Source organism: Bos indicus, chromosome 14 (assembly GCF_029378745.1).
Source record: "Bos indicus isolate NIAB-ARS_2022 breed Sahiwal x Tharparkar chromosome 14, NIAB-ARS_B.indTharparkar_mat_pri_1.0, whole genome shotgun sequence".
NCBI lineage: Eukaryota > Metazoa > Chordata > Mammalia > Artiodactyla > Bovidae > Bos > Bos indicus.
The window spans coordinates 17293387-17320098 of NC_091773.1; the positions used below are offsets into that span (position 1 = coordinate 17293387).

The following is a 26712-nucleotide window of genomic DNA, read 5'->3' on the forward strand; positions in this document are numbered from 1 at the left end:
CATGCCCATCTTCCCACCAGCCAGTAATCCCACAGTGCATGATGGGAAAGCACAGCTCCTGGACACACCTTGCTTACATGTTTTTTTTTCTTTTTAAGTGGCTCATGTGTCCGTGCTCAGTTGCTTCAGTAATGTCCAACTTTTTGTGATGCTATGGACTGTAGCCCGCCAGGCTCCTCTGTCCATGGAATTATCCAAGTAAGAATACTGGAGTGGGTTGCCATGCCCTCCCCCAGGGAATCTTCCCAACCCAGGGCTTGAACCCTCATCTCTTATGTCTTCTGCATTGGCAGGCAGATTCTTTACCACTGCTACTACTGCTGCTAAGTTGCTTCAGGTGTGTCCAACTCTGTGCGACCCCATAGACAGCAGCCCACCAGACTCCCCCGTGCCTGGGATTCTCCAGGCAAGAACACTGGAGCGGGTTGCCATTTCCTTCTCCAATGCATGAAAGTGAAAAGTGAAAGTGAAGTCGCTCAGTTGTGTCCAACTCTTAGCGACCCCATGGACTGCAGCCCACTAGGCTCCTCTGTCCATTGAGTTTGCCAGGCAAGAAGTACCACCTAAGGTGGCTCAGGTGGCAAAGAATCTGCCTGCCAGTATAGGATACTGGCATATCCTATAAAGTATAGGTTTGAACTCTGGATTGGAAAGATCTCCTGGAGGAGGGCATGGCAACCCACTCTAGTTTTCTTGCCTGGAGAATCCCATGGACAGAGGAGCCTGGCAGGCTACAGTTCTGATGGGCTACACTCCATGGAGTCACAAAGAGTTATACACAACTGATTGGCTTTCACTTTTCTTTTAGAACACTTTGCTATATAGCTTCCAATTTTTAACAATGTCACATGAATTCCCATGGTCATTACCTTTATTTTTTTAAATGATTTACATTTTAAAGAAAGCGTTAGTTTTGAGGTGCTGATTTTTATTTGTTTATTTTATTTTTTGACTGCACAGCTTGTGGGATCTTAGTTCCCTGACTGGGGATTGAACCTCCACTGCCTGTAGTGAAAGCTTGAGGTCTTAACCACTGGACAGCCAGCAAAGTCCCTTATACGTAGTTCTGAGCCCAGACTCCAGGGCCTAGCCCAGAGAAAGTGTTCTACAAATATCTGGAGAAGTAAGAATCAAATACATTTTGCTCTTAGTCTTGTCAACACCCCTGGCAAGAGAGTTAGTACTCTCTCTTCACCATCCCCCTTATAATGGAGGAAACCTGGATTCAGAAACATCCAGTAGCTTTTCCAAGGTGGCAGAAACAATGATCAAATTCAAGGTCTCTGCTGCTGTGTCCAGGGACTTTTTTTTTAATGAACTGTGAACGTTCCCTTATGATTATTCATATATGTGTGAATATTTATATAGATAGATTTATTTCGGTATAGCTGCCCACATTCAGATGATAAATATAATGAGATAGAGCAAAAATTCCATGTTGCACTTCTGTCTCCCTAGCATCTAGGTTGATTGAAATCAACGAATTTCCTCTCCATTTCCTCTAGCTCCTGCTAGAGGTCATCCATGCATATCTGAGAAAACACCTGTATTTATTCTCCTCTCCTCCCTCTGACATAAGTGGAGGCATAACATACAAGCTGGTCTTACTTTTTGTCACTTAGCAGTATGCTGCGGAGATTTATATCCTATACATGCCTACATATCTCTTCCGTATCCCTGCAGACACAGCTCACTTTAAATACTTTTTTATGCTTGGTGAGTATTTTACCATCTGCGTATTCCACAATTTATTTAACCATTCCTCAATGATAGACATTTGGGTTGCTTCCAAGTGGGCTTCCCTGGTGGCCCAGATTGTGAAGAATCCACCTGCAATGCAGGAGACCTGGGTTCAATCCCTGGGTTGGGAAGATCCCCTGGAAAAGGGAATGGTTACCCACGTCACTATTATTGCCTGGAGAATTCCATGGATAGAGGAGCCTGGTGGGCTACAGTCCATGGAGTGGCAAAGAGTTGGACATGACTGAGCAACTATTTTTTTATAGTCCACAATTTATTTAACCATTCCACAGTGATAGACATTTGGGTTACTTCCAAGTTTTTGCCGTTACAAATACTGAGTAACTTTGTAAATATGTCCATTCCCACATGTGCAAGTATATCTGAAGGATGAAATTCTAGAAGTGGAACTCCTGGGATAAAAGGTATGCTGCAGTTTTTAAAAAGTCTGTCTTTTCAGTGCTTTAGTCGAAATGTACAGAAATGCCTCAGATGATGGAAATATTTGGGTAATATGCTATTTTTTGATTACTTTTTAATTTTTAAGATTAGATATTTCATTTTCAATTCTTGATCAAACTTAAAAAAAAAATACATTCATAATCTTTACTGTCATGGAAAGGATAAAAGCCCTGTTAATCTCTTTGACCACTGTGAATTTCCAGGGTCTGATATTGATCTTTCTGAATGTCAGAAATCATTGTCTGGTCAGCGATTGGGGTGAATATGGATAACTTTCGCACATAATCAGGGAATTATCATTTAAATAAATCCTTCATATAAAAATGAATAAATAAAATTTTAAAGTCTGTCTGTTTAGAAAGCATGATACGTCATTTCTAAGGTTCACATTGACCATGACTATGACCATGATTGGCCCATGGTGCTGCTGGGTCAGTGTCCCGAGGCGACCTAATGGTGAAGAACTCCCTTTGCAGGAGGACATGAGAATCAGCCCAGTGTATTCTTCCTCCAACATTTACCCTCCATTCTGGCTGCTTAATCCTCCCACTCACACATGTGACCCAGGAAAAGGTACTCTGACCTTTCTGAGTCTCGGGATCGTCACCTGGAAAATTTGGCTAATAATTGTGCCCAACTCTCAGAGTGTTTGAGGGGATTAAACAAACCAATCTATGGATCACAGTAAGTATACCATGTGTGTGCTTGTGTGTGTGTGTGTGTGTGTGTGTGTGTGTGTGCACATGCACCTGTGTGTGCTCGGTCACTCAGTTGTGTCCTATTCTTTGCGACCCCATGGATTGTAGCCCACCAGGCTCCTCTGTCCACGGAATCCTCCAGGCAAGAATACTGGAGTGGCTTGCCATTTCCTTCTCCAGGGGATCCTCTTGACCCAGGAGAACTCGTATCTCCTGTGTTAGCAGCGGATTCTTTACCATTTTACCACCTGGGATGCCCTAAGTACATGATACATGGAAGCTATTATTACTGTTAACTTTGGGGTCACAAAACCCTAAGGGACTGGAAACGGAAGGGTAAAGCAATGGGTTTGGAAAGGGGCACAGCAATTGTGGTCCTAGCAGACTATGGGTCAGCTTAAGGCCACCTGGTGCCAGGGCTGGGGTTGAGAAGCTGATGCAACCACTCCACAGGATAACCTTTGTCTGTTTCCCAGCTTAGCCAGAGCCAGTTTGGTTAATGGTTAGGTGAGTGGCATTTGCAATGTGGTGAGCATGGAGGGCCTTCCTGCGTACTTGGGACTAGGTATAGCCAATGGGAACACCCTCTAAGAACAGCCTTGTGGCTGCCAAGGCTGGGGGAGGGAAGGATTGGGAGTTGGCGATTAGCAGATGCAAACTATTATATACAGGTTGGATAAGCAATAAAGTCCAACATCTGACATGCATGTGTATGTGCTAAATCAGGACTATATTCAGTATCTATGATAAACCCATAATGGAAAATAATATAAAATATATATATATGTATAATTAAATTACTTAGCTGTACAGCAGAAATTAACACAGCATTTTAAATCAATTATACTTCAATAAAAAAAAATCCTCTCCAAGTGAAGGCTTCTAAGGTGGTTATATTTGCTCATTGCCTGGCTCTTGTGCGTGGACAAGTGTGTGGGCCACACCCAAACGACTACATATATGGAACATTTTGAGTAGGCACAAGCTTTAGAGTTGGGCAGCCCTGGGGTCTAGTTCTGCTTCTCTCCTCCCTCCAACCCAACTACCATCCATGTGGGAGATAAAATAAGGACAATGAAAAGCATAAGCTCTGGGTTCAAATCCTCTCTGTGCTGACCCATCAGTAGAACCTGAGACAAACTGTTGGATGCCCCTGGGCCTCAGTTTCCCCACCTGTAAAATGGGGATGATAATCACACGGATCTGTGTGGCTCTCTTGAGGCTGCAGTGAGATAAATGCAACTCAAGTCCTTACCCCAGGGCCTGCAAATACACTTGAAGAAATTGTAGCCACTAGTTTCTAAGCATATTTTATTGACCACTAATTGTTCTCAGTCCCTTTCCTCTGTAACCACGTCTGAGGATAAAGGCAGAGAAACTTCCGAGCTGTGTACGGTCACCACGCCAGTCTCCTGGGCTGACCCCGAGATGTTTCAATTCGCCCATCTGAGTCATGTGAGCAGAAGACAAAATCCTTGGCGCTGTTTGTGGAGTTTAACCGTCAAGATGTCAGCCACGTCTCAGCTGCTGCTCTCCCCTTCTTGGCTTCAGAATATCCGATCTAACGACTTGGCCTGGAATCCTCAGATTTCGCTGTGAGAGTGAAATTTGCAGGCTTTTCCCAGTGGAGCTCTTGCTGGAGATGTTTGCAGGCCAGGAAAATTCTTTCTTCTCTAATGCGAGGCAGATGCCACTTACCTAAAGGATGATGTGATGAGAGAGACACTGTGGTCGGGTTTCTGGGATCTACTCTGTATGCAGAGTGGCTGGGGACATCTGGCCATTCTGCCAGGGTCTCAGTTTAATGTGTGGCCCTGAGTGTCTGTAGTCCGTGGATGTCTGCACAGAGCCTGAGGGTGCTCCGGCGAGGAGGGAGGGTTCTCCTCTTTCTCACCCAGACCTCTGAGGAAAAAGGGAGGGATGGGCAAACCTGAGGCATCCTTCGCTCCACCTGGTACTAGGGGTGGATGGGGCACAGGGCCAACTCTGATGCTTTACTCCAAGGCAGAACTTCCGGTCCATCCACCAAAGCAATGACATTGTGACTGGTGGCAGTTGGCTTTACCTAGGTGACCCTGTAACTCTCACTAGCCCTGCCTAATTCACCCCGGGAGAGGCATTGTAGCACTGGGGGAGCTGAGGCAGGTTCAGAGTCTGAATGACTTGGGCTTGAATCCTGGCCCTATCCCTATCTGTCACACAGATAAAACTGTGCGACACTGGGCAAGGTACTTAACCTCTCTGAGTCTCAGTTTTCTCCTCTGCAAAGTGGGGATAATAATATCCACTTTGTAGGTCTGTGTGAAGATCAGAGTGAAATGACATGCGAATGGTGTAAATGCAAATAATTCAAGAAATGGAAATGGTTTTTTAAAAATATCTCATGGGATCCTTTAAAGTTGTGACACAAACAAGAAAATCAGCTGAGTGGTTGAGAAGGACAAAAATTGTGATAGGAATAAACTGAAAGCCGTTGACCAAACTGTGTTATGTATCTGAGGTTAACTATTAATTCTCTGCTTTCCTGAACATTGTGCATGTGCTAAGTTGCTTCAGTCGTGTCTGACTCTTTGCAACCCCATGGACTGTGGCCCACCAGGCTCCTCTGTCCATGGGAATTCTCCAGGCAAGAACAGGAGCCATGCCCTCCTCCAGGGGACCTTCCCAACCAGGGATTGAACCCATTTCTCTTCTCTCTCCTGTACTGGCAGGTGAGTTCTTTACCACTGAGCCACCTGTGAAGTTCCTGAACCCTGACGAAGCTCATATCCAGGGGATGCCAAAGTAAAATCCATTGTCCTTTTTCTGCTTCTTTACCCTCTTTGCTGTCTCCAAGCTATTCTGGGCCATCCACTGATCCACTTCCACAAGATACATTGATCTCTGCTGATTCATGCTGAAACGGTTATTTTCTTGTACCAGAGCTAATGAAAGAATGATCGAGAATTCTTGATCTCCCTGTCTCATAATTCCAAACTTTAAAGAACAGAGCCTTCTCCAACTCCTATCTGCAGCAGCTGCTTATGTTCCTATCAGCAACTGCACAGATCCAATCAAATGCTGGATGCATGAACGTCCATTCTCCAAAGTCCCTGCTCCAGTGCTCAGGGGATGCTTCCAGAGCACATAAACAACCCCAGCCCTTTAATCTTGAAATAATTATAGACTCACAGGAAGTTGTAGTGATAATACTGAGAGGACCTTGTCCCCTTCACTCAATTTCAGTGATTACATCTTACTTACCTACAGCGACCAGGAAATTGACATTGTGTGTCAGCGTACAGTGTGTGTGTATTGCTATTCATTGTTTATCACAAGTAGATTTGTGTATGCACCACCACAATCAAGATGTAAGACTGTTCCATCAACACAGTGGTCTCTCCCTCGCTTCCCCTTTGTAATAACCCCCACCCCTGTCCCAACCATCCCTGACCTCTGCAATCACATGGAATCCATTTTCCAAACTGATATACCTTGGAGAATGAAAGGGGATGCCATCAATTATTATGCCAGGTCAGCAGATGTATGCCGGGATGTTTAGTCCCCTAATTAAATGAATTATTTCTGGGCTTTCCTGGTGGTCCAGTGGTTAAGCATCCACCTGCCAGTGCAGGGGACACAGGTTCGATTCCTGGTTGGGGAAGATCTCACACGCTGAGGAGCAGCTAAGCTCATGGGACACCACTACTGAGCCCATGTGCTGCAACTACTGAAACCTGCTTGCCTAGAGCCCGTGCTCTGCCACAAGAGAAGCCACTGCAGTGAGAAGCCCACACACCACAACGAAAAGTAGCCCTCACTTGCCACAACTAGAGAAAGCCCACATGTAGCAATGAAGACCCAGTGCAGCCAATAAATAAAATTTAAAATGTATTATTCCTGTGTGTGTGTGCATGGTTGGGGGTGTGTAGGGAGTGAAACGGGCTTCCCTGGTGGCTCCACAGTAAAGAATCTGCCTGCAATGCAGGAGTTGCAGGTTCCATCCCTGGGTCAGGAAGATCCCTTGGAGGATGTCATGGCAACCCACTCCAGTATTCTTGCCTGGAGAATCCCATGGGTCCTGGTCAGTCCATAGGTCCAGAGGAGCCTGGTGCGTCCATAGTGTCGCTAAGAGTTGGACACAACTGAAGCGACTTAGTATGCACACACACAGGGAGTGAAGCGCTTCCTGAAGCTTTTAAGCTGTATGATGGTAAATCACCCTCCAAGAACCGCCTGTGAGCTTTTGGCCCGTGGGAGTGTCTGGCTCTCCAGTGTGTGTGGCAGCATCTAAGTATTCTGCAGTCATGCCCACTGCCGGACGGACTAGCTTCTGCCCCCTGTAGAGCTGCCAGGAGGGTGGCTTTAAAGATATTTTTTGGTTTGCTTTCTTGTTGTTTTGCATCTACCTCAAGCCACCGCACTCTGCCATCCGCTCCCCTAGAAATCACCTAAGTCACCATGACTCTTCCTTTCTACTGCCTGCCCTGGAGAGGTCAGAGGTTCCCAGATCCTGGCCCAGGTTCTCCTCTCACCCCGTGCACTCTCGCTGGGTCATCTTACCCCCACCCCGGGCCTTTAATAATCAATCACTCATGCTGATGACATCATGTGTGTTGATCTCTCAGGTTCTTACTCTCCAGGCTGACCTGGCCCCCTGCGGCAGGGCTTAGGATCTCCATACAGAGTGGCTCTTCTTCCAGCCCCTGCACATTTTGAAATGTAGTTCAAAGTTGTTTTTCTTTGTATTTTTCCCCGTTATCTGGTCTTTTCTGCCTTAACTCAAGTATGGATCTAATGGATAGTTTATATATCTGAGAAGGTTAGTGAACCATAACTATGTTGAAAAATCCTACCAAGTTGCTTTAACTTCTTAGCATGATCAGAAAAGACTTACTCTTTGATTTGCTTTTTGCATTTTAAATTGATGCGAGCCCCCAGCAGGTGCTTCGTGTTTGTTTGTTTTTTCCTAAAGACAATGTTCCCTCTATTACCTTCAACCTACTGCTTTCTGCTGTCCTTTCCCAGCCTGTTCCTTCTCAATTTCCCTTCTTGCCTTATTATTGTTATTTTTTTATCTCCTAGTATTCTGGTTTTGCTTCCAACACTTGAGTTTTTTTGCTTGTAGCTCTCCAGAATGGCAGCTGGGTTTTTGTTTTTGTTTTGTCTTTATAACTTTCAGGCTTTCCAGGTCGCACAGTAGTAAAGAATCTGCCTGCCGATGCAGGAGCTGCAGGAGACTTGGGTTCAATCCTTGGGTTGGGAAGATCCCCTGGAGATGGGAAGGGCTACCTACTCCAGTATTCTGGCCTGGAAAATTCCATGGACAGAGGAAGCCGGCAGGTTACAGTCCATGGGTTTCCGAGTCAGACATGACTTTTGGTCCAGAATTTGCTCCAACTGCACATCCACACAGTTATTTTTAGTTCCATAAATTTTCTTTGTATTTTGTAACTCGAGGAGAGGTGTGTCCAGGTGCAAGGATTGCCGCACTGCAGCAAAGGGCCCCATTATCCTGTCTCAGGATAATGCCTTGCACAGGGAAGATGCTTAGGAAAGACGTGTAAAAGCTCTGTGATTTTAAGAAAGTCACTTTCCCCTCTCTGATCATTCTTGATTTCCTTATCTGTAGAATGAGAAAGTGCACAGGGTTGGACTAGATGATCTGTAAAATTTCTTCTACGTCAAGAATACTTTGAAGAAAATATTTATCTCCCTGGCTAGCTCTGCTGCTTCTAGAACTTGTCATCCAGAACTAGTCTATGTCCCTTGTAGCCTAACCAGAGAGCTGTGTAGCAGCTTGTGATACCCAAGTATCTCAGACTTTAATACCACATGCCTTGTCAAAGATAAGATTAAATACCACCACCCCAGGCTAGCAACCAACCACAAAAAACAAAAGGGGGGAAGACAAATACCATATATCACTTATATGTGTGCGGGGAAATAGCACATAGCCAAGATGGCATCAGTCAGGCTCTCTTGCCCCACGCCCTCTCACTCTCTTGCCCTCTCCCCCTCTCCCCCCCCAACCCCCGCGCCCTCTCGCCCCGTATCCTGTAAACAATGATTTTGCATGGTTATGTAACAGCTGAGAGCACAAACAGCACGGCACATGCAGGTCATGATGTACTTGCTTGGCCACCAGCCACTTTTGTTCTGTAGACCTATATGAGCCCCACCTGAGAAACCCCTTTTGCTGCTGTGCCATCCCAGAGAGAAAACACATATCTGCAGTTCCTACACCCCTTCGAGTTTTCTTCCAGCTTCCCCACTTGTGTCTTGCCTACCCTGGGTTCAGCGAATTTGCAAACAGTGAGACAATTGGTGTAGTTGGCAGGATACCCGGCAGGATGCCCAGCAGGTAGGGGAGCCTGAGGCTCTGATGGAAGGAGCAAGCCGGTGGCCACCACTTTGTATGTGGTACCCAGTGGAAGGAAGGCTGGGAGGCAGTGGGCAGGTCACTGGATATTACTGAAGAGGCGTGATAGGTGGTGAGTTCCTGTTTGCGGACAAAGAGGTGTGGACTGCCTCTGGCACTTTGGGGTGGATTTTCTTAACCGCCTTGAAGGTGAATATGGACAGTGCCTTCCATGATGCTGTGCAAGTGCCTGAATTGCAGAGACCAGAGGAAGGGCTGGAGTAGTGCGCATGCGTGCTGGAGCAAGAGATGCGTGGCCTCGAGGAGCCCAGCACCTTGGACTGAGGTAATGAGGGATGATGACAGTGGACATTGTGAGGCCGCAGGTCTCCGCTTGTCAGTGAGGCCCCAGCTGTGCAGCAGAAAGTGAAGCGTGAGCAGCCCATGGCCTCTGGGAGGAGGAGCATCCTTAAAGGACCTCCAAAGTGACTGAGTTCACAACGTATTGATCAAATACTAAGGCAGAGTGGGTTGCCTTGGGTAAGAAGTTGCGGCAAAAGCAAGGGGAGCCCTTGGCAACATGGCTTTCGTGACTCTGGGACGCAGGGATGGACAGTATCATTTGTTCTGGAAACGAGATAGAATGGTTAGCCTTTATAACCACTCACCCCTCGTTGAGACAAACGTTGCAGAAGGCTAGGCGACTCATGCAAGGGGCGCACCTCACCAAACATACAGCCTGATGGAATGGATTAACACTCCCATCCACACCACATGGGTGAATGTGGGAGAGCTCCCCGATGCTGTGAGTAATTGGTATACCTATGCCGAGTTGACCCAAGTGGTAAGAGAATTGGACATGAAGCAGTCTATGTTTAACTGAAATACCCGAGGTCCAGATGACCAGCATTTTACTGGTGGCATGCTAGACGCCATTTTGAACAATACCTTGTCTGCCTCATATGTACATATATAGGTATAACTGAATCACTTTGCCGTACACCTAAAACAGTGTAAATTAACCAAACTTAAAAAAAAAAAAGACTAGAGGGAAAAAACACTCACACAGGTGGCACTAACAGTAAAGAACCTGCTTGCCTATGTAGGAGAGGTAAGAGATGCAGGTTCAATCCCTGGGTTGGGAAGATCCCCTGGAGAAGGACATGGCAATCCACTCCAGTATTCTTGCCTGGAGAATCCCATGGACAGAGGAGGCTGGCGGGCTACAGTCCATAGGATCTCAAAGAATCAGACAGTACTGAAGCGACTTAACACACATATGCACACAAACACTCATATCCATACACACAGGAAATTCCCTGGTGGTCCGGTGGTTAGGACTCTGCTCTTTGACTGCAAGGGCCTGGGTTCAATCCCTGGTTGGGGAACGAGGATCCTATAAGCTGTGTAGCATGACCAAAAGACAAAACACACACACACTGCAAGTGTGTTCACATCTCCAAACCTTGTTGATCCAGAAGGAAAGGAAAGATTTGGCTCATACAGGGAGAGAAGATGGATAAGGAAGAAAGAGGAGAATCAAGCACATTGATAAATATCAATATACATCTGTTTACATACACATGGCCTGCTTTGGATCTGCAACACCTTTGAGATTGCGGTTTTCATCACGTGTTGTCCTTTTCTTTACTCTCCTTAGCTATTCTTTCCCCTTAGTTATTATTTACAATTTAGACATAAGTGTATTGTTCAGGTCCAAGATAGTTTCTATTCCAGTTTGTGCAGAAAAATGTCAGCAAGATAAAGTTATTTGCATATTATTTCCTAAGAGAAAAGACACAATCTCTCTAACAACATCCCACAGTCTTTCTAAAATAAACCTTCCTTCTTATTTATTCCTGAATGGACATCTCGATCTGTTTCATATGAATGTGAAAGTGTTGATACTGATTAAGGAAAAAAGCAAAGCACAAGCAATTAGTAAGAATTGCAAATTCTCCCTCATGTTTGTATGGAGCTTCGCAATGAACGGAAACATGCTTTTCCAGGTTTTATTTTATTTAATGATTAAAGCAACCTGTTGGAGAAAGTAGATGAAGTAATATTACAATCCCTACTTTATAGATAAGAAATGTGAGGCTTATGAGAATTAAGTATCTTACATAAAGTTACACACTTAGAAGGTGGCTGAATTCATTTATAGTCCAGATTTCCTGATACTAGGTTCAATGCTCTGTGTTGTAGGACTCCTAATATTTGAAATCAACAAATTTATGTGTTCAATACTGAGGTTTATCCAAGTTTACAGTTTTCTGGCAGATATAATAAGTTTCATTTTGCCAGATGGAAAGTTTTTGTTTTTATCTTTTCAGGTGTCAGTATTAACTTCAGATGGGTAATTTCTGAAAACCTAGTGTCTGTTAACATGAATATCAAGTCCTACTCTGTACACTCTTAGCCAGGGTGGCTGGTGAGGAGCCGCATTTCACACTGATGTTTTAGTGACATCAGCCATGCTGTGGCTTGCTTTGTGCATTGTCAGGCCTGTGGATAGGGCAAAAGAAGTCCCGATGTGACAGGGAAGACCCTTTGTATTCTAAGCTAATCGCTAAAGGGATGTTGCCTATAAGCTTAAATTGTACATGATGGCCCATCTCTGGGAAACTTGCTTCCCAGGGAATAAACACTGAGCTAAAATACCTTTGCTTGGCTCAATGCATCCTGACCAGGCCCACCTGTGCATGACTGCAGGGAGGAAGAAATGAACACATGCCCTCTGGGGGCTGATGACAACCAGGTTTGACTTTACTGCCTCCCCTTGTGGAGAAGGCAATGGCACCCCACTCCAGCACTCTTGCCTGGAAAATCCCATGGACGGAGGAGCCTGGTGGGCTGCAGTCCATGGGGTCGCTAAGAGTCGGACACAACTGAGCGACTTCACTTTCACTTTTTACTTTCATGCATTGGAGAAGGAAATGGCAACCCACTCCAGTGTTCTTGCCTGGAGAATCCCAGGGACAGCGGAGCCTGGTGGGCTGCCGTCTATGGGGTCGCACAGAGTCGGACATGACTGAAGTGACTTAGCAGCAGCAGCAGCGGCAGCAGAAGCAGCAGCCACCCCTTGCAATATTAAAGGAGCCTGAATTCTACCTCAGGCAAGATGGTTCTCTGGGGCACGAACCCACCATCTTCTCTGTTAGTTGGCTTTCCAAATCATCATTCCTTGCCCCAACAACTTGTTTTATGATTTCTAGCCTGTTGAGTAGCGAGCGGTATGATCTTGAATGCAGTAACACCAGGTGTGCTATTGAAGGCCACATGGTGATACCTCGTTGACAAGTCTGTGGGGACAGAAGGAGGAAGGGATCATTATATCCCTGGAAAGAAGAATTGGGAGCGGCTCCCTAGGGGAGGTGATGCTTGATGTGGGCTCTTCAGTGTGAGTAATCTTTCCCTGGTGGGCAGGGGGCATAGAGTGGACATTTCAGGAAGGGAAGGTAGCGTTAGCAGATGTACAGAGGAGTGACACAGTGTCTGGTGGGACTGGACAGAGGGGACAGGGCTGCTCTGAGACAGAGCTGAAGGTCAACCCAGCCAGAATTCAAGGGACCCTCCAGTCTAAGAGTCAGTCCACCTCACAGGAGATTTGTGTAGACCTTCTGGGCCAGTGGTTCTCAATCCTGGTACACATCAGAACCACGCCTATGGTTCTGACTTCTTGGTCTTAGGTGGAGCCTAGGCTTCCTCAGAATTAAAAGAAATGCTCCAGGTGTTATTAACTGTTAAATAATTATTCCAACACTTGTTGAAATGATAAGGGAGACGTTTATGACTACTGGGATGGGATATTGCAATAGGGGAGAGACATGGGGTTCAACTCCAAATATGACATAGACAAATGGGGATTTTTAGACAATATGGCAGGGTAAAGAATCCACCTGCCAGTGCAGGAGATACAGGTTTGATCCCTGGGTCCTGAAGATACCATGAAGGAGGGCACAGCAACCCACTCCAGTATTCTTGCCTGGGAAATCCCATGGGCAGAGGAGCCTGGCAGGCTACAGTCCATAGGGTCGCAGAGAGTCAGACAGGACTGAAGCGACTGAGCATGCACACGCATGCAGCCAATAGGCAGGCAGAGTTCCCTGGGCACAACTGGTGACCTTAAGAAGTAGCTGACTTTATTTATTTAACTAAAATAAATTATTAGACTTCCCTGATGGTGCAGTGGATGGAGAGTCTGCCTGCCAATGCAGGGGTCACAGGTTCGATCTGTGGTCTGGGACGATCCCACATGCTAAGAGTAACTGAACCCTTGCATTACAACTACTGTGCCTGCGCTCTAGAGAGCATGTGCTGCAGCTATTGAAGCCCAAGCACCTAGAGTCTGTGCTCTGCAGCAGGAGAAGCCACCACAATGACAAGCCCCTGCACTGCAGCGACGGAGAAGGCAATGGCACCCCACTCCAGTACTCTTGCCTGGAAAATCCCATAAACGGAGGAGCCTGGAAGGCTATAGTCCATGGGGTCGCTGAGGGTCAGACATGACTGAGCAACTTCACTTTCACTTTTCACTTTCATGCATTGGAGAAGGAAATGGCAACCCACTCCAGTGTTCTTGCCTGGAGAATCCAAGGGATGGGGGAGCCTGGTGGGCTGCCGTCTATGGGGTCGCACAGAGTCGGACACGACTGAAGTGACTTAGCAGCAGCAGCACTGCAGCGAACAGTGATTCCCACTCTCTGCAACAAGGGAAAGCCCATGCAAAGAAATGAAGACCCAGCCAAAAATAAAAGTTGTTTTGAAAAAAGAGGTAAAATACCTATATTAAAAATATATTTATTTGGCTGTGCCAGGTCTTAGTTTCGACATGTAGGATCTTTAGCTGTGGCGTGTGAATGCTTAGTTGAGGCACGTGGAATCTAGTTCCCTGACGAGGGGTTGAACTCAGGCCTCCTGTGTTGGAAATGTGGAGTCTTAGTCACCAGACCACCAAGGAAGTCCTATGAAGTAGCTGACTTTAAGGTAGGATTCTGAGTAAGGAAGGAAGTCCAGAAGACATAAATTTCCTATCTGTACTTATGCTCTGCTTTCTCACCAATAATGATAATGATAATAACAAACTGTGCTGTGCTTGGCTGCTCAGTCATGTCTAACTCTTGAGACCCCATGGACTATAGACTGCCAGGCTCCTCTGTCTGTGGGATACTCCAGGCAAGAATACTGGAGTGGGTTGCCATCCCTTCCCCCAGGGATCAAGCCTACATCTCCTTCATTGCAGGCAGGTTCTTTACCAGTGGGCTGCTGGGGAAGCCCAATATACTATATTACGTTATTTAAAAAGCAAAATATAAGCAATACTTTGGATGCTGTTGTAGTCATGAAGCCTCTGAGCTGTGCATCTACTGGAGAAGAGTAGAAGGATTATTGAGTACAAGGAGAGGCCGTCTGGGGTTGGGTAATGTGATTTGACTTAATAACATGATTTCTCATTTGATGCCAGCAAGCTGGTTGGTCCAGAGACAGAGACAGTGGGACAATAAATCTATAAGCTTGCCAATAAACAGAGCAGAACAGTAACAAGGCCCACACTTTGAGGCAGCTGGGAGGATATCACTAAAATGACTGACCTTGGGGACCTGGATAATAGGAAAGAGGGAGACTAGGACAAGTTTGAGGGGCTGGGGTCCATGGAATCTGACACTTAAACAGGCAGGAGGTCATTGATTCCTCCCAGTAACCTTGCAAGTGGGTAATTTATTATTCCCAATTAATAGATGAAGAAACTGAGGCTCAGCGTAGTTGTATGATTTGCTCTGGCTCATAAAGCTTGTAAGAGGTAGCAGCAGGACAGGGACCCAAGTTTGTTTAACAACTAAGAACAGTACTGTTTTCATAGAGAGGGAAGAGTGAAGTCATAAAAAGACCCATTTAAGCCAAGGAGGCCATGTACCCATCTAGGTAAACGTCGTGGCCCTCCACCTTCCCACCCAAGCCCTGGGGAAGCCCAGGGTGCCCTGTCCAGAGGCTCTGGAGACTGGGATCAAGTTGTCCCAGTGTCATTTTGATGTGGTCCTATGTGCCAACATGACAGGTAAAGGTCACGGCTGCAGCGAGGGATTTCCCATCTGTTGATAATCAAGTTCTTCAGCCAATCACTCCAAAATTGAAATGCATGTTTAATAAGCTGCCTCTCTGCAACAAAGCAATTTAACTCACTGATAATTATGCAGGTCTACCTCTTGCTCTCAGGATGCTGGCTTCACTCACAGTGTCCTCGATGTGGCATATTCAAAACCCTTACATCTGCCGTGGGTGCTTAAATTCCCAGAGATGTGATTATTATTTTGGAAATGTCAAGAATTCAGAGTCCCACAAAAGGACCAGCTTTCCACTCGGTTTGGCAGTTATAGTTCAGTTACACTTGAACTTCAGACAATGAAGCTTTTTTTTTTTTTTTTTAGTATAAGTAGGTCCCAAATATCACATGGGATAAATTTTTTTGTTAAGTATTCAAATTTGATTGGGCATCTTGTACTTTTATTTGCTAAGTCTGGCAGCTGTATTTTCCACAATGAATTAAGATTTCTACTCAGTCACAGATTTCAGCTGAATCTTTAACTCCAGGACAGCTGGAACCTCAAGCATATGAAAGAACTGTGGAATTAGTGAGGTCCAGCTTGTACTGGCCTTCGTTTTTGGTAGTTGCTCAAAGCAGCCATGTTTATCCCATGGGATCCAGACTCTCAGCAAGAGTTGATTGGCTGGAGTGACCATGTGAGTTGAATTGGTCCAATTGGATCTGTTTCTGAGAACTGAGAGTCAGAGAAAGCCAGTTAGTCTTTGCAAGAGGTTGAAACTGAGGGGATGACTCATGAGATAGCCCATTCATTGTTTCTTCTGCAAATCTTCCCCTTTTCACTGAGCTAGGCTGAGTTTATTTTTGTTGCTTGAAAGCAAGGGGGCTCACCTGAGAAAGGGTGGTAATCCTAGACCGTATTTAGTAGAAGCATGCAGGAATCCTCTCCTGGGATTGCCATGCTCATCTCTTCCTCACTGTCTTATTTCTTCAGGCTGCTATATCAGAATATCACAGACTGGGTAGCTTATAAGCAATAGAAATTCATTTCTCAGAGTTCTGGAGCCTGAAAGTCCAACGGAAGGGTGCCAGCATGACTAGGTGAGGGCCCTCTTCTGGGTTGTAGACCTCTTGTGTCCTCACGTGCTGGGCTAGAGATCCCTCCAAAGCCTGTTTTATAAGGGCATTAATCCCATTCACAAGGGCTCCCCTCCTGGTTTAAACATCTCAGAAAGGCCCCACCTATTAATACTATCCCCTTTAGGGGTTAAGAGGACAACATATGAATTTTAGGAAGACACAAACATTTCAGATGATAGCACCTACCCACCCAAATGCTACTCATTCTTCAAGACTAGATTAAGTCCCATTTTCTCCACCTTAATCATCTAGCACATTTTAAAAAACTGATTGATTACCTGGTTATCAAGGGCTACCTGAACTGAAGGGCTTCCCTGGTTGCTCAGACAGTAAAGAAGCCACCTGCAATGCAGGAGACCCAGGTTCAATCCCTGGGTTGGGAAGATTTCCTGGAGAAGGAAATGGCAACCCGCTCCAGTATTCTTGCCTGGGAAATCCCACGGACGGAGGAGCCTGCCAGGCTACAGTCCACGGGGACACGACTGAAACGACTAAACAGCACGCACTTCGACTGAAATGTGAGTACATGAAATTCCATCAGAGAAGCAGGACTTAGTGGAAGCTATAAAGAAGACTTTGAAACCTTTCTCAACCTTTTTGTATTTCTCCACTTGAAAACTCCAGTACTTTCATTACCTGAGACCCTTCCAGGCTGCACACTCACTGAGGCAGGACAGAGAACATTGTATCAGGATGCAGTATATTAACCTTCTGGTTGACTTCCACTTTTTTTTTTTAACTTTTTCTACTACATTGGGGGCTTCCCTGGTGGCTCAGATAGTAAAGAATCAGCCTGCAATGCAGAAGACGTGGACCTGGTGGGCTACAGTCCATGGGGTCGCCAAGAGTCAGATATGACCTAGAGACTGAACACCACCACCAAAGCATCATAAACCACCCTCCCCCAACAAGAAGACCTTCTTTCATAGAAGCTGGAAAGGGGCACGGGGCCTCAGGCCAGGAGAAAATATGGAGTTTCCTTCTCCTTGTTTCCTCAAATCTAGACTGGCTGGAAACCACAGAGCCTTCTCTAAGTCCACTTCCCCAACTAGCCCTTTGGGCCAGGCTGGCCGGCTTGCATCACACACCCAGCAGTGGGCACAGAATCACAGGAAGGGAGCCAGGTCCAGCAGGCTCTGCTCTGTGATGGAGTAATTGGGAAGAGTCTTGTGTTCTCAAGTCTAGGATGTGAAGGGGCGTCGTAGGTCCACCCGACAATAAACGTGATCTGAGGATCACTGCAGGCTCTGATCAGTGACAGGAGTTGTCTCCCTTTCTTGGGCTGAAACTATTAAAGGAGGGAGTAGCCAAAGACACCAGAAGTGATAAAAAAGATGAAAGTCCCTCTAACCCTATTGTGAGCAAGAAAAACCAGAGAAGGGCAGGGGGGGCCGCCCCTTACCCCGCCCCTCCTAAAAATCAGAAAATATTTCTTGAGTTAATGTAAAGATTTTCTATAGTCTTCTCCTTTCCTTACCTAAATCCTGCCTGAATACTACCTCAAAGGATGGTCAGAGAGCAAGAAACAGTATCAAAAAGGACGTAAAGATCAGAGATTAAAAAGCAGTATAAACATTGTATTCCCCTCCCCCCATTAAAATCTACTGATAACTTCATAGAATCAACTCCTTTTAATCTTTTTTCAAGCAACATAAATCAGCAGGTAGCCCTATTAGAATGATTCGAATTTGGAGATGGAGAAATTTACTGAGAAAAGCATTTAATTTCCTTCTCTGGTTGGGGGCTGTATCTTCTCACTGGGAAAACCCATGTGATTTTAGAGATGCACATGGCCCAGATGGGCTACTTAGAGGTTAGAGGTAAGCCGATCTCCCAGAGGGGACTGACAGCGGGACCTCTCAGATCAGAGAAAAACACACGCCCATTTGGACAGGCAGTTAAGTGATGCCCCCACTTCTTGCAGACTCTCTGCTTTGGCAGCCTGGTGCTGTCAGAGCCACCCTTGAAAACATGAACACTGTAGAATATTTTTAAAATACCGATAAAAAAGAAAATTAAAATATAATTCAACCGCTCAGCTATTACCACTATCAGCATTCTTTTCTTTTTTAAAAAAATTTACTTATTTTTAATTGAAGGATAATTGCTTTATAGTATTCTATTGGTTTCCATCAAATATCAACATGAATCAGCCATAGGTTTACCCATGTCCCCTCCCACTTGAACATCCCTCCCACCTCCCTCCCCATCCCATGTCTCTAGGTTGTTTCTGAACCCTGGTTTAAGCTCCCCGAGTCATACAGCAAATTCCCATTGGCTATCTATTTTACATATGGTAATGTATGTTTCCATGTTACCCTCTTCATACATCCCACCCTCTCCTTCCTCCCCTCACCCTCAGCCATGTCCTAAGTCTCTTCTCTAAATCTAATAGACATAGACCAATAGGTACTCTGAAAACAGGTTCATCAGTACTAAACTGTCATCATTTTTAATCATCTCTCTCCAGGTCTCTGTGTGTGTGTGTGTGTATGTGTGTGTGTGTGCACATGTGCTTCCTTAATGTGACAAGCCCTTGTTAGGTCATACCATATATATTAGTTTCTGTATCTATGTATCTACTTTTAAAAAATGACCAAACAATATCATGGTCACTTTTCTGTGGCATTAAAAACTCTCATAGAAAATCACTTTCAGTGGCTGCTGGGTATTCCAGTGTAGGAATGAGCCATCATTCAATTATTCACTTTCCTGTTATTGGACATTTAGATGGTGTCCAATTTTTCACTCTTATAAACAATTTGGGAATGAGAATTCTTTTAGCCGTGCTTTTGTTCACATCTGTGATTATTCACCTAGGATACATTCTTGGAAGCGAAATTGCTAATTCAGAGCTTGTAGGATTTTGAGGTTTGGGGGACAGCTATTTGCCATTGAGTTGTGGTAGTTCCCTTTGGCAGCGGTCATTTTCTCTGAAACTCCATGACTGGGCAGTACTGGGTCTTCAGCATGTCCTTGTCTAGTTGGGAGATGAAGCCCTTTACTGGGGGGCTCCCCAGTGGGCAGCGAGCTTCACACCACAAAGATACCCTTCGTGTGAACACACCCTTTGTTGGTCTCGCTTCCCTCACTTGTCTTCCTGGGACCAGGTCCCAAAGAAACTCCTTGCATCCAAGTCCTTATCTCAGAGTGTGATTCTGAGGAAACCAACACCAAGTTTGGGCTTCCCTGGTGGCTCAGTGGTAAGGAACCCGCCTGCCAATGCAAGAGATGCCAGTTCAATCCCCTGGTTCAGAAAGATCAGGAAGATCTCCTGGCGAAGGAAATGGCAATCCAGTCCAGTATCCTTGCCTGGGAAATCCCATGGACAGAGGAACCTGACAGGCTACAGTCCACTGGGTTGAAAAAAAGAGCTGCTCATGACTTAGCGACTGAACCACACCACTAACCAAGTTTAGGAAACCCAAACTAAGTCACATGGAAACGCATCAGAGGCAGGAGCCGTTCTTCCGCAGTGTCCTAATCTGCTGGGACAGAATGCCATAGCTGCTGCTGCATCACTTCAGTTTTGTCCGACTCTGTGTGAACCCATAGATGGCAGCCCACGAGGCTCCCCTATCCCTGGGATTCTCCAGGCAAGAACACTGGAGTGGGGTGCCATTTCCTTCTCCAAGGCATGAAAGTGAAAAGTGAAAGGGAAGTCGCTCAGTCATGTCCGACTCTTCGAGCCCCCTTGGACTGCAGCCTACCAGGCTCCTCCGTCCATGGGATTTTCCAGGCAAGAGTACTGGAGTGGGGTGCCATTGCCTTCTCTGGTGATGTGTTGAGTAGAGTCTAAATAGGAAAAAGGATGGAGACTGAAGCATTCAGCTGAGACCAGGCTGTGATGGACTCCATTTCCTGCGAAGAACTCTGGGCTTGGAGCTGTTGGATGGAGCACTCTTTTTGTAATTAATTTTTTGGCCATGCTGAACAACATGTGGGATCTTAGTTCTGCAACCGGAGAGCAAACCCGTATTGCCTGCATTGGAAGCTTGGAGTCTTAATCACTAGACTGCCAGGGAATTCCCAGATGGAACACTTTTAAGAACAGAAATGACGCACCCAGACTCATGTGGCAGAGTGGAAAAGAGACAGTAATGGGAGAGGTGGCAGGGAAGCCAATTAGGAAATGAGTGCAACTTGATTTGCCTCCATCCTGCCGTTTCTCTCACTCGCTCAGTGGAGATGGACCTGGGCTGACTGGCAAATCAACTGGGCACCTCCCCTGGGATCATTATTTCAGCAACTGGCAGTTCTTCTTATAGATGAGCCGGGTTTGCAGAGCAGCCTACGGACTGTCCTGATCTATAAATATCTTCTCTGGCTCCTTTCGGTCCTCCCCCAAGTGCTCTAGGTAAAAGCCTTTTCTAGAATTCAGACAATCAGAGAAACCGCCAAAGCCTCTGCTTGGGGAAGGAGGGGGTGGAGAGAGGGGCAGTGCTTAGGGATATAGGTGGTGGAGCTGTGCATATTTGAGCTGTCAAGACTAGAGAGAGGAGACCTCCAAGAGGGGAAACTGAGGCTAAGAGATGAGCCCCTTGCAATCATATGGCCCCACCTTCGGTCCTGTGCAGTAGCTGCTTCTGTTGTCTAATGTTCTTCCCCCAGGGAGACAATTGGAATACTGTGCATGTGTGCATGTTAAGTCTCTTCAGCTGTGTCTGACTCTTTGAGACCTCATGGACTGTATGTAGTCCACCAGGCTCCTCTGTTCATGGGACTCTTCAGGCAAGAATACTAGAGTCTGTTGCCATGCCCTCCTCCAAAGGATCTTCCCGACCCAGGGATCGACCCTCATCTCCTAAGTCTCCTGCATGGGCAGGCGGGTTCTTTACCACTATCGCCACCTGGGAAGCCCTGGAATACTGTGCCCTACTCTTCAAGTCTGCTTACCTGTCATCTTCTCAGTGAAACCTACCACGACCACTTATTCACTGTGGCACCTGCTCTTCCCTCACCTGCACTTTCTTCTGCGTTTTGCCACTGTACTTCTCACCTCCTAATATACAAGGTCATTAACTGTCTGTTTCTACCCCATTAGCTTCTCAAGGTAGGACCCACGTCTACTTTGTTTGCTGGTGATCCTAAGTTTCTAGAAAGTGCTTGGCAACAGCAGATGCTCAGTGAGTATCAGCTGGACTAACCATACTCTCTGTCTTTCTCGAGTCATGGTTGCCTTTAATGGCAATTTTCAACTGGTCTCACTGATGTTAAAGACAGGTATAAATATGGCAGAGGGATAATAATGATGATAATAATCTTTAACTGAGTCACAATTCAATTGGTAAAGAAGAACTTTAAAACCTGTAAATCCATTCTCAAACATTTAATGAATTACTTCTCTAAAAACATTGGTCCCTAGGCAGCTTTGTCTGATAGAAACATAAAATTTTAAAATATATTTAAAAATACATTAAAACATTTTTGTTTTAAAAATTTTAAGTATATGTTTAAAATTTTCTAGTAGCTCCCCTAAAAGTAAAAATAAACAGGTGAAATTAATTTTAATAATTATTTTGTTCAGTCCAACATAGCAAAATATTATCATTTCCGAATATAATAAATATAAAAGTAATTGATGAGATAGTTTACATTCTTTTTTTCTTTTCTCAAATCTTTGAAAGTCAGTCTGTATTTTATGCTTTCAGCACATTTTGATTTGTACTAGCCATGTTCTTTTTGTTTTTTGAAGTATAACTGATTTACAGTGTCGTGTTGGTTTCTGTTGTACAGCAAAGTGATTCAGTTATACATATATATACCCTTCCCATAATCTGTTCCAATATGGTTGATCGCAGGATATTGAATATAGTTCCCTGTGTTATGCAATAGGACTTGTTGTAAACCTTCTACATATAATAGTCTGCATCTGTGCCATAGCCACATTTAAAGTGCTCAGCGGCCGCATGTAACTAGTGGCTACTGACAGGGTAATTTGAGAAGGAAGATATTAGTCCTTTCCCTCTGGGAGTCATATGTGAGCCAATAACTGCAGCTCCGTGGTGTGTCCGTATCCAAGAACAGAGACAGGAACTAGGTACTAAGAGGAGACCAACAAAGAGGTGATTAGTTCTGCTTTAGGGGAGGGAAATTGGCAAAGACATAAAAAGTTGGGGCATATAAGATATATCTTAATACTTAGCAGGTACATATGGGAGCATGTGTAGCTTTCTGTACTATCAATGAAATGAATTAAACCAATGTCAGAGTTTTATCTGATACAATTAAATTAGTAAAAATGAAACTAAGGAAGTTGATACACTCATGAACCAACCTTCCCTGGTGGCTCAGATGGTAAGGAATTTGCCTGCAGTGTTGGAGAACTGGGTTTGATTCCTGGGTTGGGAAGATCCCCTGGAGAAGGGAATGGCTACTCACTCCAGTATTCTTGCCTGGAGAATTCTGTGGACACAGGAGCTTGGCGGGCTACAGTCCAGGGTGTCCCAAAGAGTCGGACACTGCTGAGAGACCAATACTTCTACTTTTTTTCACACTCATGAATGGCTAGTGGAGGTGACGCTGGTACAGCACTTTTGGAAAGCATTTTGGGAATATGTCTCAAGCACTGAAAGAGGCCCTTACATCCTTTACTCCGTCAAACCCATTTCTGGGAATTCATTCTTAGAAGTAATTCAAAATGAAGGGGAAAAAGAGTGTGTGACATCACTCATTTTAATGTTACTTAAAAAACAAAAAAACTGGAAGTGACTTAAACGAATAATAAAAGGGTGCCTCTATTTGGAAGACTATCTCAGAGAAAATATACCAACCTTGGAAATGTACCAACTTTGGAAATGCTAACGATGATAAGGGAAAATATTGAAACTAAAGTTATATCTATTTTGTGTCTTTAACTCTGTAAATATTATCCAAGCATCCTTAAAAAAACTGCGAGGAAGCATGGAATGATTTTCTTGTATAGTGAGATTGTGGTCATTAAAAATGACCTCTATACCTCACGGTCCTCCGTGGGGCCCAGTTCATAGGAGGCCCTCAGCTGGGAATCATATCTAACCTTCTTAACGGTGATACAGGGATGAAAGGCAGGGTAATCATTCCCATTTTACAGATGAGGAAGCTGATGCCCTGGAAAGGGTGAATTGCCCAAAGTTTTCGGCAGTGAACAGTCAGGTCAGGGCAGACCTCATACCTTCCACCCCCACGTCAGTGCCTTTCCAGTCCCCATAGGGCTGCTCCGCCACTACTGCAGACAGGAAGGAGACCGATTCCTCTCCATTCACCCAGTTTCCTCCCCATCTCTGGAGACATAGCTGGGGTAAATGGCCCCCAAATATCCCAGTCCCAGAATCTGCAAATACATTAGCTCCTGTGGGAAAGGGAAATTAAGGAGCACGGAACTAAGCTTGGTAATCAGTTGACCTTGAGATTGGGTGATTTTGCTGCATTATCCCAATGGGCCAAGTGTAATCACAAGTCCTTATAAGTGGAAGAGGGAAGCAGGTAAGAGCAGACTAGCGATGCAGCATGAGAAAGACTTCTCCCAAAGTGGCTGGTTTTGAAGATGGAGGAGGGACTGCCAGCCAAGGAATACTGGTGGCCTCTAGAAACTTGAAAAGGCCAAACAGCGCTTCTCCTCAAAGCCTCTAGAGAGAATTCAGCCCTGCTAACACTTTGACTGTTAGCACAGGGAGACTCAGTTTGGACTTCCGACTTCTAGGACTGGAAGACAATAAAGTTTTGTCTTAAGCAACTAAGTTTGTGGTGATCTGTTATAGCAGCAATGGGAAGCTAATATGGTGAATACTTCTGGGTTCCTGGCTGGGAAACTCTGAAAAGAGAATATTATGAACCCCCTCAGTGAAGGAGATGTGTGAGCAAAGCTCCCTGTTTGTCATTAGTCATCATGTTTGTGTGTGTGTGTGTGTGTGTGCGCTCAGTTGTGTGTCTTTGAGACCCCATGTACTGTGGCCCACCAGGCTGTTCTGTCTATGGGATTTCCCAGGCAAGAATATTGGACTGGGTTGCCATTTCCTCCTCCAGGGGATTTTCCTGACCCAGGGATCAAACCCACATCTCCTTTGTCTCCTGCATTGGCAAGCAGATTCTTTACTACTGAGCCACCTGGGAAGCCCAGTCATCATGCTTAGTTTAGCTATTTACTAAAAATCCAACGAACAACTTACCCTTCAACTGTAATTCCATCACCTTTAAGCCTAAATCTCTTGTTTTTAGGTAAAGTTCCCAGGTATAGTTCCTAATGAAGCATTGCTTGGAAGGATCCTAAAGAGAAGTCTGATGAAGCCTCAGGACAAGCCTCTTCTGTGGGCATTGTATTCCCATTTCACAGATGCAGAAACTGAGGCCTAAGAGGGAAAGGTCCCACACTGTCAATGTGGGACATTGACAGTGAATGACACAGCCAGGGCTTGAATCCAGGTCTGCCTTGCCTGTCTCTTTCTTATACAACACACTCTGGCCTGAGCTCCCTTTTTCCTGAATGTGTTGTAGAGGAACTTCATATTCTCTCTGTAGAGACTCACTCCATCACTCTGGTTCTGATGCTAAGTTACCACACAGGCTTTCTGTGTTGCCTGGACATGAGCTTTCATTTCCCCCAGGGAGGCCTTGCCTCCTTAATTAGATCACACACCCCGAGAAGCAGCTCTAACTCCTTCCAAATTCTGCTCAGTGCTGGAAGCCAGCGTCAGGGGCTCACAGGATTCCTAGTGGAGGAAAGAATGAAATCTACCAGGACAGAGGAGAGACCCCTTCCTCTATTTTGAATCTGTGGGGAATTCTCATCCTCCTTCCCTGAAATCCTGAACCCACTTTTACAATTGGTCACTGCTGGGTATTAGCAAAAGGTGTGTGCACTAACCTAGAAATTCTTTCAGTAGAGGTTTTAAAATTTCAACATCAAAGGCGGGAAATGCTTGGTAGTCTTTGATGTGCATGAGGGAAGTCAGCTAGACCTTTGAGATGGGGGCACGAGCCACACACACACACTTTTTTTTTTTTAACCAAGTAGGAAAGATTCTCTCTGCTTCCTCCATCTTCAAATATTGGTCAGTTTAATTCCTGGGAGACTGGCTATCCTAGGTGGGTGGAGAAAGTTTCTTCAGATCTTTTGCTTTACTTAGCTTAGTAATCCCCTTCAAAGAGAATTCCTGCTTCCCTCGATTGCAAATGGTGCTACAAAAAGGGCTGGCAGAGGTTCTGCAGCGACGCGGAGCAGCAAAAAATACACTGGCTTCCAAAGCCAGAGAACTAGGGCTTCTCCAAAGTCATGCACCTAATCCGTCACCTCAAATACACCTTCCCATTTCCATGAAAGTGCTCAAAGTCCACTTAACTAAGAAACTGATGTGTGTCCCAGAGATGGTTTGTGCAACCAACTGCTTGTGAATCTGAGAGGCGAGGGCGTCAGAAGGGCGAGCATCTGAGATATTTTAATATTCAGTATTTCCAGACTCAGCAGGCAGGAGGCTAAATCTGTCTGCTGATGGGCAGGCATGAATTATGAAACCACTCACGTAGGTTGAGAGGTTGCCCGGAGCTGGGGAAGTGTTGCTACCAGTGTCTCTGCAAGTGGGTTGGGGGAGGGGTTGCTCCCTGGTCCGGAGGGAAGATCCGGGGAGGACAGATGGGTGATCACAGTGAGGGTGTGGCCTGCACACAATGGTACCACTACGGGCTTCCCAAATCCTGGGCCCTAAGACAAGGTGGGTGGTGCGATCAGAAAACAGAAGAGGACCCACAGGACAGCCCCCACTTTCTGCAGGGCTGGAGGGAGATACTGTCCCATCATAGCTAAAGTTCACAGGGGACTGACCTTTGAGGGGTCCAGGAATTAAACAAGACCTCCTTTCTAAGCTGGACCTTGATGCCTCCTGGCAGACTGGGGGATGCCCTAGTGTGAAGCTGTGGGCTGGGAATCAAAGCCTAATCATCAGGGGGAGGAAACTGAAGGCTAGGGGCAGGGCAGGAGATGGTGGTGGTAGGTTGTGAGCCAATTCTCTGAGATAATATTTAATAGGAACACATCAATAATAAACCAGTTTTGATGTTCTGTGTCTGTGATGGTGCTAAGCACATTAGACGTATTTTCTCAATTCTTCATGACAATCCTGTTCATTGGATATCATTACTCCCACATTTCCAGATGAGAGGCAAAGTGGAAAACTCCAGTATCATCATCACCATGTCTTTGGTGGTTAACAGTCATGTAATTCTTCATGTAACACAGGCATTTTATGCACATTATCTCACGTAGTCTTCACACTTAAGAGGTAAATTTTATTATTCTTATTTTCATTGTACCACTGAGG

At 45.4% G+C, this 26712-nt stretch overlaps 1 long non-coding RNA gene across 1 annotated transcript; it reads left to right on the forward strand.

Annotated features, from left to right (window-relative positions):
* Nucleotides 1-2501: 2501 nt before the first annotated feature.
* Nucleotides 2502-6773, forward strand: LOC139186886 (uncharacterized). Its single transcript, XR_011570565.1, has 2 exons — nt 2502-2886; nt 4236-6773. It is a non-coding gene; the product is annotated as an uncharacterized lncRNA (long non-coding RNA).
* The last annotated feature ends 19939 nt before the right edge of the window (nt 6774-26712 follow it).